This window comes from Lissotriton vulgaris, chromosome 7 (genome assembly GCF_964263255.1).
Source record: "Lissotriton vulgaris chromosome 7, aLisVul1.2, whole genome shotgun sequence".
Classification (NCBI taxonomy): Eukaryota; Metazoa; Chordata; class Amphibia; order Caudata; family Salamandridae; genus Lissotriton; species Lissotriton vulgaris.
In genome coordinates, this window is record NC_141695.1 from 676,976,401 (window position 1) to 676,998,915 (window position 22,515).

Genomic DNA, 22,515 nt, shown 5'->3' on the forward strand with positions numbered 1-22,515 from the left:
TGTCAATTTGGCCAAAAAGATCTGCTGGACTAGAACTCAGCTCCTCGAGATGAGACAAGGCACTTACGCGCCAGCTGCCCGCTGCTGCCCATTCAGCCTAGAGGGCCTTCCTTTCAAATGCGTACTCTGTGAGTTCACTCTCACCCATTGGTTGAAACGTCCCCCTCAGCCCTCGAAGTTGGCAAAATGCCCGAGCTACCCTTGGACGTTAAAGGCTGCTCTGATCAATTGCTGCTCCCTTCCTCGTCATGCTAGTGAGATCTGGATGTCGCTCGATACCCATGCCTGGGACATCTTATTTCTCACGGAGACTTGGATTAAAGATACTTCAAAACCTGACATTCACTTAGCCATTCCCTCAGGTTACCGACTGGTGGGTATCAATCGTGATAACGCTAAAACCGGGGGTGGTCTTGCCGTCATTCTAAAATCACATCTTAATTTGACTTTTAAGAAACTAACCAATATAGGGCTTATCGAAGCCATGTATTTTACGATCTTGGATTCGGCTACTACTATTCTGGCTGGCATCTTAGTATACAACCCCCCCAATGCTTTAACTTCATCATTAGCCACTCTTTTGCACATGATAGCTGATTTCTCCCTCAGACACTCACACTTTACTGTACTAGGAGATTTTAACCTGCATGCTGACAATCCCTCTTGTTCACAAGCGTCTCATTTAATTGAGACCTTGCAAGGACTAACCTTGTCCCAATTAGTTCAGGGCCCGACTCACACAGCAGGTCACACTCTTGACTTGATATTTACAAATCATCCTGGTATTACCACTCTTCCCTCACTTCCCCTTACCTGGTTGGACCATTTCCTCCTTCCTTTTGATCTTACTATCCCTTCACTACCCATCCCCTCAACTCTTAATGGGGAAATAGGGAGAAAATGGCATAAAGTCACATGTGATGCAGTTGATCCTCGCTTCTCCTATCAGTTTGATCCTCTCTCTAAGGACCTTAACGAAGAAGTGGCGAAATACAACTCCGCTCTTTTAGCTGCTATTGATGACATTTCCCCATTAAAACCTATCACCTCCACTAGATCTAGGCCCTCTGCCCCCTGGATCTCCCCGCCTTGCGAGAGGAAAAGAGCCGCTGTAAACAGTTGGAACGCAAATGGCGGCAGACATATGATTCTGAGTCTAAAGTGATTTACAAGACTGCCCTGAACAAATTTCAAAAATTAAAACGGTCCATATGAGAGATTTTTATACCCAGCAAATTAAGAATGCAGAGAGCTCTTCTAAAATTCTCTTTAAGATTGTGAAGGACTTCGTTAACCCTCCGCCATGATGGTTCAGAGTTCTCCTAGCCAGGCACTTTGCAATGGGCTATCGGACTATTTTCAGGATAAAATTATTAAGTTAACTTCTTCATTCAATCCGGTTCTGGCCTCCCCTCCGACCAGTGATCCTGACTCTCAGAAAGTCTCGCTGAATTCTTTTAAAGAGCTCTCTTCTGAGCCTGCCATAAATCTACTTGTCCAATGCAAATCGGGGTCACCGCTTGATCCGGCTCCTGCTAAGGTGATGGGCAATCTGGCCCCTGTACTGATCAGCCCACTCCTCTCCATCTGGAATTCCTTGTTACGCACAGGTCAATTCCCCATGGCATGGAAACAGGCAATGTTAGTCCCGATTTTGAAGAAAACGGATGCGGATCTCTCGCAATTCTGCAACTACCGTCCGATTTCTCTCCTTCCAAAGCCAGCAAAAATCCTGGAAAAGGCTGCCTAGAAACAATTGGCAGACTATCTAGAATCCAACCAATTGCTACATGACTCGCAGTCTGGATTTAGAACAGGCTATAGTACTGAAACCGCTCTTTTAGAGTTATTGGAGACTATTCGTGAGTGTGTGGATAGGGGCGAGGAGGCCATGTTGGTCCTCCTCGACTTATCCGCCGCTTTCGATACAGTATCTCACGAGATACTGCTGGACCGGCTAGGGCAGTCGGGAATCGGAGGTACTGTGCTGTCTTCGATTAGATCTTTCCTTACAGGTCGGACTCAGAAGGTCTTTCTCCGACCTTTTGAATCTGAGGGTAAACCTCTTTTTTGCGGAGTGCCTCAGGGCTCTGCTTTGAGCCCTCTATTTTTTAATGTCTATCTGGCTCCGCTGGCAAAAGTGGTGGAATCTTGGCGGGTCAGAGTGATCTCCTACGCTGATGATACTCAGCTTGTGTTTTCATTTAGAGATCACTCTGACACCAATTTCATCAATTTTCGCCACTGCCTCAGCAATATTTGCTCCTAGATGACCTCTAACCACCTTAAACTGAATACCGACAAAACAGAGGTTTTATTTTTTAATCAGAAAACCGCGCTGCCTGTTATTCAATGGTGGCCAACTGTACTGAATCCTCCTCCGGTCCCAGTCCAGACAGCTCGTAACTTGGGCTTTCAATTTGATAATGCACTGTCCTGCATATCACAAATCAACAAGGTCACAGCAGCTTGCTTCGGCAAACTATGTATGATCAGGAAGATCTTCCCTTACCTCCCTTTGGATTCCCGCAAAACCATTGTTCATTCCCTGATTACATCGCATTTAGATTATGCCAACAGTCTCAATGCGGGCGCCCCCTTGTACCAAATTGAACGTCTGCAAATAGTACAAAATGCCGCTGCGAGACTGATTGGCAATATTCCTTTCCACCACTCGGTTGCTCCATACCGGAAGAAGCTGCACTGGCTCCCCATTGCCCGTCGCATCCAGTTCAAAGCTTTGATTTTTGCCTTCCGTGCCCTCAACGGGTTAGGCCCTGGATATTTGAGAAAGAGACTTAAACTGTCCCAGTCGGTCAGATCTCTGAGATCGAACAGCCTTCGCCTCCTGGTGGTACCCAGATTCCGTCATGCCAGGAGTGGGGGCAGAGCGTTCGGCGTAGTTACAGCTAAACTTTGGAACAGCCTCCCACTAGACCTTAGGTTCATTGACTCGGAGCCTTTGTTGCGAAGCAAACTGAAAACATGGCTGTTCACCATCTCAAAAGCAGCTAATATCTCTCTAGCTTGCAGTCTGTAGCGCCGGGACACCCCCATTGGGGGTAGCCGTGCGCTTTATAAGCTTCTTAATAAATATCTGTTATAATCTACTATGAAGTGAATCTGGTTGAAAGCAAACAGTTGCAAGTGAGCTGACAGTAGCTGGAAAAGGCAGGCCTTGAGTAAAAAAGCTGGGAGCGGATTCTATGTTTCCCGAGTTCAGTAAGAAGTCCCATGTTCAAGCTGGACCTTAAAGTGAACAGGTGCATCATTCATAAATTGATTCACGATAACTCTAGTAGAGGACCAGAAGAAGAGGGGTGAAGGCTGGTCAGTAAGATTGGGGGGGTGTGAGTTTCAGATTTCCCAACGATCAAGCTGGGACATAATGTTAAAATACAATATACGACAAGCAGGGCACCAAAAGGGAGAGGAATGCGGATTGGTATTGGTACTAAGTGAAATAACCAAGATTTTTGAAGTCTTTCCAGACAGAGAGAGGTAGAGAGTGTGTGTGTGGTTTTTTATCTATGTGTGTAACAATTCCTGGTGAAATCTGACAGACAGCTCAACGCACCCGACTAAAAGCACATGCACCCCATAATTTATCACAAGACACATTTATTAGGAGGGATGTAACACCACAACCACCCTCAATCGAAGCAACGCCCCAGATTGCTGTCAATCATCCCTGCCAGAGATTAATGTCACAATTCATTATCATTTTTTCCAATGATCTGTTGCACTGATCGTAGGCTCAGCCTGTGGTGTCCAGGTGGCCAACTTTTTTCAAGAAATATTGAAGAAGAATTGTGAGATCACTGTGAATTTGATATTACACCCCTGCTAGCCCTGCGCTTGTCACCAGAAAAGCTAACAGCGCTGATGTTGTTAATGGACAATCAGCACTACTCTTGAAGGAAGAAGATTTGGGTAAAGTAATGGTTGCTGCTAGTTCCCTTGCTGTTGCACGTGTTACCTACCCAGGCATTGACCCTCTGTATGTAACCTTTCTCCATTCGGGCCACAGTTCACCAGCAACGTCCATGAGCCTAGCTTCACCCTGCCTGTAACACCCAACATAGATTGTGTTACTCTTGCTTTACACTGCTTCCCTGTCACTCTCTTTCCTGGAGCAGGCTCACGTCTTTGTATTGACGTGCCACACACAAAATAAGATCATGACCTGGAAGCAAGTTATCGCATGAGGCAGGTTGACGCAGGCGTTATAGTCACACCAGGAGACCTCAGTTGCTTCCTATTCTGATGTGGCCATAAGTGTCACCATTATAGTGGCCTGGGAATTTGACTGGTAGCCTCCTAACCCTAGTAGTATTGATACTGCTAGTCCAGGTAACTCCATGGGTGGAGTGTATTACCAGACCAGATTACAAGTGATACCTACCCTGAGTGTCCCATCAACAAAGAGGACTTGCTGGGTGAATTGGTAAATCCAGTCCCGAGGTCCCTTCCTCGTTTCCCACCATTATTTCACTTGCTTTTAGGATGTGTGATATTCAAGAGAAATATGGAAGATCAGCCGAGTCAATGTCGATCTCCCAACTCTGAGAGGACCGGGTACTCAGGTTGCAGAGGTGTTTGGTGTTTCAGGGAGTATCATAGGTGCAGCTCCTTTTTATGGCTCCAAAGGAGTAGGTGGAGCTTAAGTTAGGGGCTGGGTGTGAGTGTTTGTTTTCAGTAAGTTTGTTTTAGGGCACAGGTAGGTCCAGCATGTCTGTGTAACAAGGCAATCAATCTCCCAATGTAAGCACTGGGAAGAGGAATTCGGATGAGTTGGTGATTACACGTGTTTTGTGGATCAGCCACGTATTGATGCCATTGCAAAACCAGACGTGTTTAGTGATGTTCATCCAATGTAAATTTTTTACAGCATCGATCAAAAATTTTCTTTTTCACAAGGCTAATAATATTTAATGCTTGGCCTAGTGGGGTCCGAATGTGCTCTTCGCTCAAAAAAACACATTTAAAGGCACTTTTCCCAAAAACAGTAAAGGGACGGATTTTAGCATTTATGTTCCGCAGGCATAATCATGGATTGTCGAAAATAATCTACATGAAGAAGTTTGTACAAGAGGAAAAATTAATCTCATTGAGTCACAGTTCTTAACATACATTCTGAAAGAAACCGTTATATATTTGATAGCATTACCTTCCAGTGTGACCTTGACCGTGAGGTGCCTGTTCTTTTACTACTTCTAATCGGGAACACGGCTTACTTGCGGAAAGAAGGCTGACCTTCTAGCGGTAATACAGCCTTTCTCCTGAGAAAAGATTAGAACGTGTCATCTTCCGATATTATTGGTCAAAACCCTATCTTGTTGCTCCAAGTGCAGTCCCAACCATCCAGCCAACTAAGGACCCGCTGTATGCAATCAAGACTTAATAAAACATCTCCTAAAACGGACTTTACCTTAAAAATAAACCTGCAGGAAAAGCACTGTGAATAAACAAATCACGCTCCTTCACCCACCCCATGAAATGCTCATGTTACCTGTCCTCTATCCTGGCTGTAAACCCATTCTTCCTCTACTAGTTGTGCCCAAACTTCTAGCAGCGGTGTGCATTCTCGCATATGTGTGCAATCCCTGTCTAGCAGCTGTGTGCATTCTTCCATATGTGTGCATACCCTGTCTAGCATCTGTGTACATTCTCTTTTTTTTTTTTTAAATAGTTTTTATTGTTGCAAGATGCGACATAAACCAAAGTAATACAGATATACAAGTTCTATAGGTCTGAATTAACATAGGATTAACATTGGTACATTTTAAGAGTAAAAAATAAAAGTTAGAGAAAGGAAATAGAGGAGAGGTATAGAAACACTTTAGTGCTTAAACAAAAAAAACAAAAACAAAAAAATAAAGCAGTTAAGCAAAAGAATGTTTATCTCATGAAAAAGCTTTAGCAGACAGTCCCCACTTCTTGTACTTCAAAAAATAGTTTCCAAATCCTTTCCTTTCTAGCAAGGGCTTTTGGGCCTCTGTATTTAGCTAGTGTGAGTTCCATAATTCTGATTTCGCTAACCAAATCTAGCCACTCAGCTACGTTTGGAGGTTCCTTAGAGATCCATGCCCTAGCTATAGTTAATCTTGCACATGCGAACAGAATCGTTATAAGGTCCCTGTTGAGACAATTAATCTCTTGGATGTCTAACAAGACCAAATGTGGAGAAAGTTCCGGTATCGTTATCTGATTAATTTTTAAATGGTCTGTTATTCCATTCCAATAAGTAGAAAGTGCAGGACAGGAAAATAGCATGTGTTCAATTCCAGCAGCATATGTATTGCACTTTGCACATTTAGATTTGTCTGATAACGAATTCCCTTGCGTCCATAAGGATATTCTTTGTGGTGTGTAATACAACTCAGTAATTGTCCTATATAATTGCATTCTGAGGTTAGAGGAGTGTACTATATCGCTTAAGTGTGTTAAGGCATTTCCAATCTGCGTTGAGTTTATATCTGAATTTAGTCTACGAGACCATTTAGCTGCAATTTTGGTAGTATTTTCACATTTGTCTTTAATTAGAAATTGATATCCCAGTTTTATTAGTGATTTGGTTTTATCAGAATAGATACACTCCAGAATATCTGACTGTAAAACTTCAGTTATTTTCATTTTGTTAAGCAAGACGTCTCTCAGTTGTCGATATTTAAAGTGCATATCATTCGTTAGACCGTTTGTTATTTTCAAGTTTTCAAAGTCTATCAAACCATTAGTTCCATATAGATCTCCGAGTGTAATTATTTCGTGTCTAATCCAGCGATTCCCTGTCCCATCCGAAAAGATACCCGGGAGACCTGGGTTGTTCCATAATCTAAGTTCAGCATTATAGAATGAACTTTTGCTAATATGCAAGATTTTGTCCCAAATTTTTATAGCGTGTTTTGCGGTCTTAAATTTGACCCGCTTGAAGTAGTTTGGATCATGAGTGCGAAGTAGGAATTGGTTGGAATCAGCGCCTAACATATATTGGTGAAAAAATAGAGATGGCTCATTTTTGAATAAGCTCCTTATTCGAAAAAAAAAGGTAGCTAAGAAATACAGATTAAAATCCGGAAAAGCAAGTCCCCCATTAGATATTGGCAATGCCAAGAATTTTATAGCCCTTCGTGCTTTTTTGCACCCCCAAATAAAGCTACTACATATACCGTCTAGCCTTTTGAAAAAAAGTTTATTCGGTTGTAGCGGTATAGCTCTAAACAAATAAAGTAGTTTAGGTAGTATTTTCATCTTTATCAAATTAAGTCGACCCAATAAACTAAGAGGGATTTTGTGCCATTTTTTGAGACTTATGGTAGTTTCTTTTAAAAATGTCTCATAGTTTGTTTCCAAAATTTTTCCCACTTTAGCAGCTAGTTTAATACCTAAATAAACAGCCTCTCTACAAGTATCATAAATATGTGTATCCGGGGTATAGTTGACTATAATTTGAGTTTTGCTCATCTGTGTACATTCTCTGCCTAGCAGCCTTGTGCATTCTCTGTCTAGCAGCTGTGTGCATTCTCCAGCCAGCAACTCTGTGCTCTCTCGCAGCTGTGTGCATTCTCTGCCTGGCAGCCTTGTGCATTCTTGCAGCTGTGTGCATTCTCTGTCTAGCAGCTGTGTGCATTCTCGCAGCTGTGTGCATTCGCTGTCTAGCAGCTGTGTGCATTCTCTAGGTAGCAGCTGTGTGCATTCTCGCAGCTGTGTGCATTCTCTAGCTAGCAGCTGTGTGCATTCTCACAGCTGTGTTCAGTCTCTGTGTAGCAGCTGTGTGCATTCTCAGTCTAGCAGCTGTGTGGATTCTCGCAGCTTCGTACATTTCCTCTCTAGCAGTTGTGTGCATTCTCACAGCTGTGTGCATTCTCTGTGTAGCAACTGTGTGCACCTTTGCAGCGGTGTGCATTCTCTGTCAAACAGCTGTATGCATTCCTAGTCTAGCAGCTATGTGCATTCTCGCAGCTATGTGCATTCTCTGTCTCGGAGCTGTGTCCATTCTTGTAGCAGTGTGCATTCTCTGTCTTGCAGCTGTGTGCATTCTTGCAGCAGTGTGTATTCTCTATCCGGCAACTGTGTGCACTCTCTGCCGGATAGCTGTGTACCTTCTCTGTCTAGCAGCTGTGTGCACTCTCGCAGCTGTGTGTATTGTCTGTCTAGCAGCTGTATGCATTCTCGCACATGTGTACATTATCTGTCTCACAGCTGTGAGCAATCTCTGTCAAGCAGCTGTGTGCATTCTCTGCTGGATAGCTGTGTACATTCTTTGTTTAGCAGCTCTGTGCACTCACAGAGCTGTGTGCACTCTCCCAGCTGTGTGCATTCTCTCTCTAGCAGCTGTGTGCATTCTCTGTCTTGCAGCCGTGAGCAATCTCTGTCTGGCAGCTGTGTGCATTCTCTGCTGGATAGCTGTGTACATTCTTTGTTAAGCAACTGTGTGCACTCTTGCAGCTTTGTGCATTCTCTGTCTCGTAGCTGTATGTATTCTCTGTCTAGCAGATTTGTGCATTCTCGTAACTGTGTACATTCTCTGTCTCGCAGCTGTGAGCAATCCCTGTCTGGCAGCTGTGTGCATTCTCTGCTGGATAACTGTGTGCATTCTTTGTTTAGCACCTGTGTGCACTCTCGAAGCTGTGTGCATTCTCTCTCTAGCAGCTGTGTGCATTCTTTGTTTAGCAGCTGTGTGGACTCTCGAAGCTGTGTGCATTCCCCCTCTAGCATCTGTGTGCATTCTCTGTCTAGCAGCTGTGTGCATTCTCTCTCTAGCAGCTGTGTGCTTTTTTTCCTAGCAGCTGTGCACATTGTCTGCTGGATTGCCCCAAACTTTACCAACTATGCTCAATATCTTCTTGCAGTCTTTCTTGCTGTCATCTTCTGTTCTGTGACACTAAAAGGCGATGTTCTTTGCAGGTTTAGTAATAAGCAGGATGTCTTTCCTTTTGAAATACTTTTATACTCTTAGTGCACTTTTACATTTTATTTGTATCTTGAGATTGTTTTCAAGGAAAAACTGTCATATGATTTAGCAGATCCTCAAAGAACTGGCAATACTCCATTTATCCACAATGAAATATGTAATCTTTATTCTAATTAGTAATCTACATGCTTCCCCAAAAATATCAATTCTCCATCTGCGCCTGAGGCCTCAGGAAAGTTCAATCTTTTTGGGTTCAGCACTGCTAATGAAGTTACATTAGAACATCAGGCTGTTTCCCGCTCGCTCGAGGTGGCACTTCAGACTCCAACCTATCAAGCTTTTTTCGTAATGACGTACCACTCCCATGCCCCATGCCCCTCCGAAGTACATTTGTCTTAAATGCCTCCCTCAATGTGTCAACAGACCCATGGTTGAAATCAAAACCACATTTGATTGCCCGGTAGATCTCTGCTCTCAGTGAGTCGAGTTTTTTTCTCCACAACCTACATGGTCATGCAGATGTGGGGACATTAAGGGGCCGATTCCGATCCTGGAAAAAGCGCTCCGATTAGCCGTACAGAGCGTTTTTCCTGTACGAATCGTACCCTGAAACGTCCCCCGTACGTACAACGAAGTACGATTCGTACCAGGAGCAGGACTCCATACGAATCGTACAGAGACCGTACGACTCGATTCTCCGCACGATTCTCCCTTGGAACCGCTGTACGCGACATCTGTACGGATCGCGGCTGCTTTTTCCGACCCGGCAAGTATGATTCGTGTCGGGTACGCACCGTACAACCCTTTTCCTACGAGAGCTGAAAACAGCCGTAAAAGCAGAGTTCGCCCCAAAACAGGTATGGAACGGCCCCCCGGGTACGGCGCGTACCCCCCCTGATCGCAGGAAGAATGGCGCGTACCCCTGCGATCATGGGGGGTACGCGCCATACCCCGCGATCTTGGGGTGTACGCACCGTACCCCATGTTCGCTGGGTGTACGGTGCGTACACCCTGCGATCCCGGGGTACGGCGCGTATCCCCCATGATCGCAGTTGTATGCACCATACCCCTGCGATCATGGGGGGTACGCGCCGTACGGTGTGTATTTGATTGTGCGCTTTTCCGTACGAATCGCCCTTACCTGACGTGGACTGTACGAATCGCGTCCTGATTCCCCGGTCCGGATGGTACTCGTCGAGTCGTACGGCGTGTGTACGAGTCGTATGGTTCGCGGTTTCAGCCTTGCAATACGTACGGATCGCGACGATTCGGACGGATTCACGGAATGCGGATTGTACTACGTGACTCGGAGGGACGGGTACGATTCGTACGAAAAGGGCTCCGGATACGAATCGTATGGACGTTTTTTTACCAGGATCGGAATCGACCCCTAAGTGTGAGGATAGCCCAACAGAGCCTGGCAGGCAGGAAACAGATTCCACCCATCCCATCCCATCCCCGGAGCCCTACCAGAAGTTTATTCTAGAGGGAGATCCATGGAGTGCCGAGAAAATCGCTAGCTGGCAGGTCTTCAGCCCATTCGATATAACTCGAATAGTTCAACTGTCTGATAATGTTTCGTAACTTATCAAATGCTCAGCTGTGCCTGCTGGCACCAGAGCCAATGTGGTCTAATTTGACCTGTAATGTGGTATTGAATTCTCTTCCTCACATAATAGTGTGAGGGGCAGTGTTGGCAATCTGATCTCCAACCTCAGAGAAAAACCGAGGGTCGTCCAAATTCAAGCCATAGATATTTATCAATGGAATGGTCCAGTGCCGGGATCAGCAGAAAACACCCATAGTCATCCAATATGACTTTTAAAGGTTTGAACTGAACGCATGCCTAATCTATACTGCAACTCTCCTAGAGAATGTGGAGAAAGAGGACAACTAATGGTCCAAGCTTCAGCTGGAAGCAAATTTACTAATAGCAGAGTCAGCAATTTGTGTTACCTGAATTATGAATTAGCCCAATATATATCCTATGTCGGCTAAGATATGCCAACAGTAGGTGGGTTTTTTCCGATGATTGTTTTATTTTGTATGTAGCCTGAGTATCAAACGCCTGGAAGGGCTGCTTCCCTCTTGCTCTGATCCGTTCGCGTCCAAAGGATTTGTTTATCGTGGTGTGTGAGTGCTGCTCGGTTTGTAACCTGTTCAAAGTCGCCTCAGTAAGTCCCTCCTCAGCACCTCCCATATCGTGCCCCAATTGCTCGATGAACATCCCCTAAATAACATCAATACTTTAGAAACGTAACGTAAACAGTAACATCAGTTCTATAACAATTAGAGTAGTGAATGTCGGCTCTGGGGGGTGCCCAGAGATGCAATATTAGCAGGCCCGGCTCCAGGAATTTTTATTTGGGTGGGCCAAGGGTGCTTTCGGGTGGGCCACTGCCTGCCCAATTTGTCGCTTCTGGAGGTAGTATTCAAGCCATAAATTACATCATATCTACTTGCAAAAAGTCACCAAGATACAAGGATTGCTTCTGTGTGTATACAGAGCATGTGGAGAGTTATTAATTGGCGCCCCACCACTAACTTCTTTCTCTGTAGTTACCTTTACTACCATCCTCCAACAGTGCACTCCATCTCTCAGACTCCCTCACTACCACCCTCCACCAGTGCCCCTCATCTCTCCATATCTCCCACCTTCCCCCAATGACCTCTTCCTCGGATTCCCTCACTGCTACCCTCCAACAGTGCCCTTCATCTCTCCAAAGCCCCTCCCCCTCATGACTTCGTCCTTGAATCCCCTCAGTACCCCCCTCCAACTGCACCTTCCTCTCTCCAAAGGCCCTCCTCCTTATGACCTCCTCCTTGGATTCCCTCATTGCCACCCTCCACCAGTGCCCCTCATCGACCCATAGCCTCTCCCCCTATTGACCTCCTCCGTGGATTCCCTCATTGCCACCCTCCAACAATGCCCATCATCCCTCCGTAGCCCCTCCCCCAATTACCTCCTTCTCGGATTCCCTCACTTCCACCCTCCAACAGTGACCCTCATTGCCCCAAAGCCCCTCCCCCTCATGACCTCCTCCTCGCATGTCCTCACTGTCACCCTCCAACAGTGCCCCTCACAATCTCTCCCTAGCCCCTCCCCCTCATCACCTCCTCCTCAGACTCACTCACTACTACCCTCAACCAGTGCCCCTCATCTCTCTGCATCTACCACCCTCACACTATTGACCTCCTCCTAGGATTCTCTAATTGCCAACCTCCACCAGTGCCCCTCATTGCTCCATAGCCTCTCCCCCTCATCACCTCCTCCTCAGACTCCCTCACTGCCACCCTGCAACAGTGCACTTCATCTTTCCGTAACCCCCTTTGACTCCTCCTAGGATTCCCTAATTGTCACCCTCCAACAGTGTCCTTCATCTCTTTGTAGCCCCTCTCTCATATTCGATTTCATTTGTTGTATAGCGCTACTCATAGTGTAGGGTGTCACAGTACTTACATCTTGCAGATACAATGAATCATACAAGTATGTAAATCAGTCTATAGGGAATGTCACATAAGCCAATGAGGATTACAAGGTGAAGGTATCACATGACATCCATACTGGTGGGCAGCATGTTTTAAGAGGGTTTGGTCTGGAGAAGCAGAAACACAGGACTTAAAGCATACCCCAGTGGTTGCGGAGTTGGCTTTACTGATTAAAATGTATATCTGCCAAAACAAACTCTTTAAAGCAAAATAGAGTAATGAAAGTCAGGGTAAATTCTAACTATATTGCAACACCAAACAAAATAAGTTCTAATTATACCATTCAGGTTTGTATGCAGCTCTTTGATGTCAGTTCATAGGTCACTGTCCTATTTTAGGATTGTAACTTCTGTACTGCAAGTAACCCACTGAGCTATCCACATACATACAGTTTATCTGCATTTAAAAATTTGGAACAGACAAAATACTGTTCTCCAGCAGGATCATTAATCACCAGAGTTATCTGGACATTTTAGTAGTTGTGTCTTGCATCCGTCACGATAACGATACAACGATATAAAATATACACAGCATACACGAAGTATGTGTCATGCTGGGCCTTCATAGATTTTTTTAAAAATAACTAATATACACACATCCTAGAAGCATACATCTAGCTGGGCCTTTGCAGATTAAAAAAAACTGAACAATAGGCACACATTCTCTTAACTGCTCCGTTCAAACTCTGTGGCACAGCCCGATCTCATAAACAGCTGAAGGGGTCAGAAAAAGTGAATCTGGATCAACAAACTCCTTTTCTCCAGTGCTGAAAAGAATATATCCACTCAGTAGGACAGTGCGCACACTACCCGGTGCCAAAGAGGATTTCTTCCCTTCGCCATGCCCCTGTACCTGCACAAGTGGACGGGGACACAACCCACCTTCCTAAAAGGAGATGAGTGATTGGGGGTGCCTGTGAGAAAAAGCCCAGGCCCAATCACGCAACTCCTAGAAAAATAACGTTCAAATGAACGTTTTAATTGCCGTGGCCATTTGCTGTTGCCCCCCTGACGTCAGGGCCACGGTTCATGTTTGGGTGGGCCAGGCTTATGTTTGGGTGGGCCTGGCCCACCCGACCCACCCGCTAGAACCGGGCCTGAATATTAGACAAGCATTTGCAATGCAATAGGTCTCGCATTTATGCGAGTTTGAGCTATTGACATTGCAAATGACAATACCTTTTATTTATGTTTTAAAAACGAAAACAAAAATAAAAGGCATTGTCATTTGCAATGTCAATAACTCAAACTCGCGTAAATGCCAGACCTATTGCATGGCAAATGCTTGTTCTATTTATTATGATAACACAGTGATATACATGCTAACTATGGTGACATGTAAAAAACAAATTGAGGGTTCTATTTCTAGGTCTGAATTCTTCTATATCTTTATATAGAAGCAATGACAAGAAAGACTCAGAATTTGTTGTACAATAAAATGTAGATAGACCAGTGCCCACAGTAACATGTGACGGAAGTCTACAGCACCACTGTTGACAAAATGTATAACGGTAAATCTGTACACATAGGTGTCTAAAATAGTTTGGAGAATTAGTAACTATTGTGATACCGTGAGATTTTAATGCTAAGTCTGGAATGCGTGCTTTGTGCAATAGATTAGTGTGAAAAGTGAAATCTGTGGCGTTGTGTTCTGTGTAGTGAAAAGAAAAGTCAAGGTAAAGAATATTGTTTTTTTTTGTTAACATGTACATCAAGATTGCCCCATCATGCTTGATGGATATCAGCAACGTTGATACATATGGTAATATCTTATGAAAAGCTGCTGCAGGAATCGAGATGGAACGATGAAGAAAAGGAGACCGTTTGCAGATGATTGGTTCATTGTTTGCTTGTAGCAGCAGCACTAGCAGCTCTGCTGAATCACTCACTTATGAAAGGAAGTACACCGGAAGACTGATGAATGGCAGCAGTGATTTGTCTCTGCAAAACAGGAAACAGAGAGCATTTATACTGCTATTCATTCAGCCTGTGGATCAGGCAACAGAATCAAGACAAAATATAACAAAAATCATGACATTCAAAGGGAGGTGATATGCACTACAACTAAAGCCAGGCTTAGCAAAACCCAAATAGTAAAATCTATCAAGTATTTCCATGATGAATATGCTGGAGAAAACATTCACATATAGTGAATTTAGAGTGTTTCCATATATCCCACCCAATCAGAAAACCTGACCCGAAATTATAATTTGGTGGCTCAACGAATTCCGCACTTTCTGTGGCATAGGTTCAGGAGGGGAAGTTGCATCAAATTAATCTAATCGGGTTTTATAACCGGGCCTACAGAAAACACTAGAATGAGATATGTGATCCACTTGGATTTAAATACAACCTTTACTTGAGTTATGTGCAGTCCAACATCCATGAAATGGAAGCCATTAACATACACTCGATTCAAATTGGCTGAGAACGCTGGTCAATGATTCTCATTCCGAGTCTGTATTCAGAAGCGGCCGGTGCAGGCAAGCGTGGTGAGGCGGGGCAGGGCAGGCGGGGGATATGTCGACAGATGACGGACTAGGAGTTATGTATTTATTTAATTTTCCCTATTCGGTTATCTGTCGTGTCCCCTCCCTCCTCCTGCCCCTGCCCCGCCATGCTTACCTGCACCGACCACTGCTGGATGACATTAGGGTTTACATTGAGGTTGAAAAATGTGAGGAGTGTCTTGAAAGACATAGTGGCCATCTTGAAAGACAAAGTGGCCAACATGGAAACTAGGTAGGGGCAGATTTACAAGTCCCATACGCCATCGGTTGCGCAGCCTGCTGAGTGATATGTACAAGCACAGGTAAAGTAATCCTGCGTGACTTAACTTGTGCTTGTAAAGATCGCCCGTGTTCACACAACACTTTGTGTGTTAGGGGTGTGACATGTGTGTTGCTGTGGGTGTTCCCACACAACACCCTTGTTCACTGATGCATTTCTAGATTTACAGCCGCGCAGCAAAATGACTTGCGGCACCGCGCTGCAGTAGTTTCTTGTAGATCTGCCCCTAAGTTTTGACAAAATCTAGTGCAAATTTATTCACTTCATGCTGTAGAATCAAGGGACAGAAAATGATAAGAGAGGGGCTCTTAAGGCCACTGATCAGGAAAGAGATCTTGAAGGAATCACACTATATCACCGACAAATAATGGAGGTAAAATGTTGGTGAGCACCTTGTTACTGACACTCACCAAGTGTACATGAGCACAGTGAAGGATAGGTGCAGACTGTGATCACAATTCTGTGTGTGCGCGCACCCCTCCCTTCTTCTGTTGTGATGCTTCTACTTTAGGATAGGCAGGATCGACTCATAAAGTGGGTCAATTTCAGTGACTTAAAGTATTTGGTGTATCCGCTAAATTGCCACATAAGCAGTGTAAAAATGAATACTTAATCTATTTGTGGTGTATGGTATTTGGGTACCAGCACTCATCATCCAGGACATTCAGTCAACCAAGTGGTGGTCAATTTGTTGGTATAATGTTGGCTCTGTCATACTCACATAGTGCCAAACGTGCATGCCAACCAGCTAAAGCTCAAGAGCATAACTTGCTGTACAGTCTCCACTTGGTGCCACCTATACCCTTAAACATGACTGTCTGACTGACTGTTCTTTACACTTGCGTGTTGATCGAACTTGGTACAGTAGAAGTGAGTTATGTATAGGAAGCTTCAGCATTGATAAATTAGAAAAGCAAATGTTTAAATGTTTTGTATTTTCTAGGGTGTGTCTTTATGCTAGGTAGGTAGATGCCAATACTTGTTATACTACACAACTTGCTAGTCTGGCATGGCTGTGCATTCAGATAGTGTATTGAATGTTGCATATTGGGTACATTGCCAAGCATCTGGCAGCCATTTCCTCTGGCAGTTCTACTCATTAGTACACTATTTATAGTGCTACAATGACAGTGTACAGTGAATTCTGCGGTATGAAAGTCCTGAAATATAGAAACTATCCCACGGTGTCCTGAGCCAACCGCAGTTGATACAGAGAGTGCCTCTTAGGTCCTCTGAATGTAAATACTAGCTCATGGCAGGTTTTACGGTAGTGTAGGTTTAGCGTTGACCAGCGGAACCATGGTCAAGTTACTCCTTAAAGGGCATTGGTAATTAGCAGTGTTCTGTCCAAGAAGTGCACGGGGTCCTATCTTTTAGGGCGAAAGATACATTTTTCGTACATAGGAAGGTGCTTGTACTAGGTTCATAGGACAAAGAAAGCACTATATTTTGGAGGGGTCTACGCCTGATGCACATGGTGCTGAATTCTTAAACTTTTGGTTTCTTTCTCGTATAAATGCTGACTTTTTGAAGGAGAGACAATAGATACGAACTTTTTCTTCTAAAATAATGATCATATCTTACTACTGTGTTTGTCAAGGACAGCTACGAATTTTTGACTGATGTGGCTGAACATAAACTGTTGGACTGACAAACACCTTCACAATGGGACTTCGGGATTCCCCCAAAGGAGTTCTGACTCATGAACCATTCATTATGCCGGTACCATTGGATACATATGACTTACAGCCAACTGTCTAGGACCTTCGGACATTTTCAGGGAATTTTAAAGCACCTTTCACTAGCATATTGGTTTGAAACTGTGATAAAGGTGCACGTGAATGAAGCCCTGGTTAGCACGTAAAGACTTTTACAACAGTGGGGCATCTGAGACCTGTCCTCCAAGGACATCTTAATTAGCTTTGAGAAAAATGGTGCCTTTCCTAGCACAAAAGGACAGTAATGTCATTAAAAAATCGGATATAAACTGTAATTTTACAGAGGTGTTTGTCGGTTCAACATTGAAGAGGAAATATTAAGACATAGGTATTGTTACTTACTCTCTCTCTCTGTCAGTGTATTATATTTACTCGCGGTGGGACAGTGCCTATGGGGCGATGAGTTATAGTTTTACTGAGCGGGGGCATGCAGCCTCCTCTCTGAGCATTTTATTAGGCCCTGGAGACCTCATCTCCATGGAACATTTTAATTTCAATGGGGAGGGGACGTGTCCCCCCTCCCCAAGCCTTTTTTAGCCACTGGGCAGAAAATCCTCAGTAGCTCCTTTTATTTAAATTGGTGGGAGGCCCCCTTGCCTGCGACTTTGTCAGGCCCAGGGGACTCCATTCCCTAGCCTGATTTTTTTTTTAGGGGAGGTAGGCGTATAGCAATAGCTCATACACATGCCATGCAAACCCTAACTCACACACCATATGCAGTGCTTATGGCCTCGCAATATTATCACAACATATCAACCAATAGGTATTTGTAAAGTGCTGCTGATCACCCGTGAGGGTATCCAGCACTACGTTTGCTGGGCTCAGTTAAAAAGCCAGGTTTTTAGTCTCTTCCTGAATTCCGCCAGCGAAGGGGATGTCCAGAGGTAGAGGGGAAGGCTGTTCCATGATTTGGCGGCCAGGTGGGAGAAGGAATGGCTTCCTTTGTGGCGTTGGCAGATGCTCAGTGTCTGTGTGTGGGTGAGGGATGTGGAACAAAGGTTTCTAGATGGTCGGTGGATGTTAGGGCAGTGTTTGGTGTACGCTGATCCTCGGGCTTTGTAGGCATGTGTCAGAATCTTGAATTGGCATTTTTTCTGGACGGGGAGCCAATGGAAGTTCCTAAGTTGTGGAGTGAGGTGGGTCTGTTGGGCAGGTTGAGGCTGAGTTCTCTATCATCTGTAGTCTCTGCATGAGTTCTGTGGTGATTCCTGCCTACAGTGTGTTGCTGTAGTCCAGCCAGCTGATAAGGGCTTGAGCGACAGTTTTTCTTGTGCTGAAGGAGAATCATTTGAATATTCTTTGGAGCATGTGGAGTATGTTGAAGCAGGCAGAGGAGACTGCGTTGATCTGTCATTTTATGGTGAGTTTGATTTCCAGCATGGTGCTGATGTTGCAGGCGTGGTCTGTCGGTGTGGGAGTGGGTCTGAGTTCTTTGGGCCACCAGGAGTCATTCCAAGGGGAGGTGTTGTTGCCAAAGATCAGCACCTTCGTCTTGTCAGTTTTGAGTTTCAGACAGTTGGCCTTCATCCAGCCGGCAACATTCTTAATGCAGTTGTGGTAGTTTGTCTTTGTGGTGAGTGAGAGGATGAGCTGGATGTCGTCAGCTTAGGATATGATGTTGAGATTGTGAGGTGTCATGCAATTGAAGAGGGTAGGGCTGAGGGATGAACCTTGAGGGATGCCGCAGATTGTACTCCTGGGTATCGAGGCAGAGAAAGATTGGCTGATTCTCTGACTTTGTACTGTGAGGAACGATGCAATCTGTATGAGAGTGACTCTGTAGATTCTCATGTGGTATAGTCTCTTGATGAGTGTGTAGTAGGATATGGTGTCGAACACGGTGGAGAGGTCAAGGAGGATCAGGGCCCTCAATCTCCCCTGTCAAGGAGGGTGTAGATGTCTTTAGTGGCGGTGATCAGGGCAGTTTCAGTGCTATGGTTGGCATAGGATCCGGATTTGGAGGCGTCAAGTAGGTCGTTTCTCTCCAGGTGTTCGGTGAGCAGCTGGTTAATGGCCTCCTTGAGGACCATGGCAAGGAAAGGGAGTAGCAAGATGAGGCAGTAGTTCTGGAGTTCGCTGGGGTCAGCAGAGGGTTTTTTGAGGAGAGGTCAGGCTTTTGCGTGTTTTCATGCTCATGGAAAGGTGGCTGTGGCGATGGATGCATTGAGGATGACAGTGAGTTGGCAGCTGATATCTTTGCTTGCTAGATTGAAGAGGCAGTGAGGGCAGGGGTCCATAGGTACTCCCGAGTGGACAGAGTTCATGATGGCTGTGGTGTTCTTTATGGCAAACTGTTCCCATGCAGTGAGTGGCTTGTCGGGGGACGCATCTGTTGGCGTGAGGAGGCTGTGGGGGTCAGTGGGTTAGGGCTCAAAGTTTCTGTAGATGGTAGATATATCGTTGTGGAAATTGGTCACTAGAGTGTAGCAGAGTTCCTGTGAAGGAGGGATCATGTTCTCGGTTGCTGTTGGGCATGAAAACTCTCTGGCAATGCTGAAGTGTTCATTGATGTGGTTGGCACATGCTTCAATGCTGTTTTAGGGCATTTTTGAATCGTTGGTGGTATTTGTTGAGGGATGACTTGAAGGTGGCTCAGTCTGTGTTGTCTCTGCTGCTGCACCATCTTTTCTCCAGTTGTTTGCAGTGGAGTTTTATTGTCCTGAGTCCTGTTGTGTACCTGCTGGGTTGTATGGTAGGTCTGTGAGCCTTTGGAGGTTTGATGGGGCCGACAAGGTCGGCCGCATTGGAATTCCAGGGGCGGAAGTTCTAGACTGCTGGTTCCAGGTTGGTTGTGGGGTAGGGCTGTGTGTTGTTGAGGGCATCCATCCTTTGGGTCTTTGACACTCTCTTCCAGCTGTGGAAGGAGGTGCTGGGGGGCTGGTTGTGGTGCACAGTGATCCTGTGATGGAGAAGTGGGCAATGGAGTGGTCGTTCCAGGTGAGATCTGAGGCATAGCTGTATTTAACTCTATCGCTGGCTGTGAAGATCTGGTCCAGTGTCTGTCCTGCTCTGTGTGTGGGGTCTGTCACCAGCTGAGTGATGCCGATGTTGGCCATGTGGTCCAGGAGGTTGGTGGAGTCTGTGCCTGTGGAGTCATCCAGGTGGAAGTTGAGGTCTCAGAGAAAGATGCAGTGCTTGGACTCGATGGCTAGTGGGGCGATGAATTGGTGATGGCATCACAGAAGCGGGTGCATGGTCATGGGGTTCTGTAGGCGAGGGTGCCTCTGATGGTCATTCTGTTGTTGGTGTGGAGTTGGAAGTTGAGGTGTTCCATGATCTGTTGTTTCATTGCGGATAATGGTGCTACTTTCTCTGTTTTGCTGGTCCGGTCCTGGTGTGTCTTGTAGCTATTGAGCGTAGTAGTGGCAATGCAGGGGGTGGAGGAGGGGTTGAGCCAGGTCTCTGTAATGAAGATCACATCGGACGAGGTTAGAGATGGTATCGTAGACTTCTGTGGCTTGTTTGCCGAGAGACTGGGCATTGAGCAGGAAGCATTGGAGTCGTTCCAGGGCAGTTGCTGTTGGTAAAGTGGGAGTGGCGTTGGTTTACGTGCGGGTGGGGGGTCCTGAGTTGCAGGTGAAGAGACAACGGTGGCAGGTGAATGGTTCTGCCGTTGAACGAGAAGATGCGAGGCAGCAGTTGTTGCGGCATCTATGGTTCAGGTCTCGGAGTTTTGTGGCAGGGTATCTGTGGACGACCAGAGGGCCGGGTTCCTGGTGATGAGTGCTGTCCAGGCATAGATGGGCTTGCCTTTAGCGCACCTTTGGTGCCCCGTGTTGAGGCATCCATTAAGTAGGTCCTAGTAGGGGGGCAGGGCGTTGGGTGGTGGGAAGCAGGTGGGCAAAACGGGTAGGAAAGAGCAGGCAGGAAAGGAGTGAGTGGCTCCTAATGGCACGGCGGGCAGTCAGGAAATCAAAACAGAGGAGTGAAAAAACTACAAAACTAGGGCAAAATGGACTTAAAGGCAAAATTAACTGAAAGGCAAACGTTATGTTATGTTATGCCAATTTGTACAGTGTGGAGCTACTCAAAGAGTGTTCCGGTGCTCAGGCTTAAGGCACCAAACATAAAACCTAGACTGACTACATGAAAAGCCACATTTTCAGTTTCTGCTTGAAAACAGCGATCTTGCTGACTAGACGGAGGTCTCTCTGAAGTTTATTCCTAGTGAGCAGCCCTAGATAGGAGAAGGGTCTACTGCCCATGCTAAGTTGGTGGATCCAAGGCACTCTTGCCAGGTGAGCAGAGGAAGGTCTCAGAGTCCGAGCTGGGGTGTAATAATGAATCCTCTCTCTGAGATAACCAGCTCATGAGTCATGCATGGCCTTATACATTAATACCACAGTATTAAATTGCACCCTCTTTTTTACAGGGAGCCAATGAAGGGCCTTCAGATGGGTGGACATGTGAGCCCAGGTGGAAGTTCCAGTAGAAATCTGGCTGCCGAGTTCTGCGCCACCTGAAGTCTGTTAAGAAGGTACTCAGAAAGTCTGAGGTAAAGGGCATTCCCATAATACAGTCTCATCGTGATCAGAACATGGATAACCTTTTTGCAGGCAGACTCAGACAGGAGAGGTGTAAATCGTTTCAGCATACGAAGAGTGCTGAAGTGTGAGCAGATTAAAGCTTATGTCTGCGGTTGGAAAAAGAGGGTGCTGTCAATCATAATGCCTCGATTCTTCACAGAGTTTTGAAGAGGACCTGGCTATGCGCATCTTCAGACCAGCATGTTCTTAGTAAGATAGGGGGGCATCTCCGAAGATCACAATCTCCATCTTATCCGGTTTGCATCAGTTGATGGTGGGTCTGCCATTCAAACACTCTAGCAAGGCATTTAGAGATGAGTTCCCTGTCCATCTCCTCTCCCTTACCACAGGAGAAGAGAAGCTGCGAATCATCAGCGTAGGAAATGAATGTTGCACCCATACGTTCTGCCTGTATTGCAAAGGCGTAAGGTAATATTAAACAGGGTGGGAATTATGGCAGATCTCTGGAGTACGCCCACAGTCAGAGATCTAGCTTGCAAAGAAAATGGGGGGAGCCATACTACTTGGCTTCGATTACTCAAAAAGGAGGTGACCATTTCAAGGCAGTGTTTCTGATCACAATCGCTTGAAGTAGTTCCAGTAGTTTTAAATGGGACACCATGTTAAAAGCTGAAGTCAGGTCCGACATGATCACCATGGCCTCGCCTCCCTTGTCAAGAGTGCTTCTGACATGCTCCACTACTTCCCGAAGCGCTGTCCCAGTGCTAAAGTGGGGTTGAAAACCTGATTGACAGATACACTTTAGTAACCTTAAGGCTAAAAGGCAACACAGTACTTCAAACGTTTAGAGGCTGACAGTGGCACAGTTGTCAGTCGGAGGCACAACAAGGCATGCAGGGAGCAGAACAGTGGGTTTAGGCAGAGTCTGGGATACCTGCTACAGACAAGGCTGATCGGCCTCCATTAAGTAGGTCCTGGGAGAGGCGCTGCGTGGTCGGAAGCGGTGGGGCAAAAGGAGCGGGAAAGAGCAGCTCTTAGCGGCACGGCTGACAGTCAGGAACCCAGAACAAGTGCAAACACTTCAAAACTAAGGCAACATGAACTTAAAGGAACAATTA

At 45.6% G+C, this 22,515-nt stretch overlaps 1 long non-coding RNA gene across 3 annotated transcripts in view; it reads left to right on the forward strand.

Annotated features, from left to right (window-relative positions):
- LOC147702231 (uncharacterized) overlaps positions 1-22,515 on the forward strand; it is a 282,095-nt gene that overhangs the window by 205,906 nt on the left and 53,674 nt on the right. The window contains exon 3 of one of the 3 annotated variants that reach the window (XR_015297511.1): positions 21,283-21,405. The exons of the other annotated variants lie outside the window; for them this stretch is intronic. This is a non-coding gene — a long non-coding RNA (uncharacterized LOC147702231). The remainder of the gene's footprint in view (positions 1-21,282; positions 21,406-22,515) is intronic. 3 annotated transcript variants of the gene reach the window in all.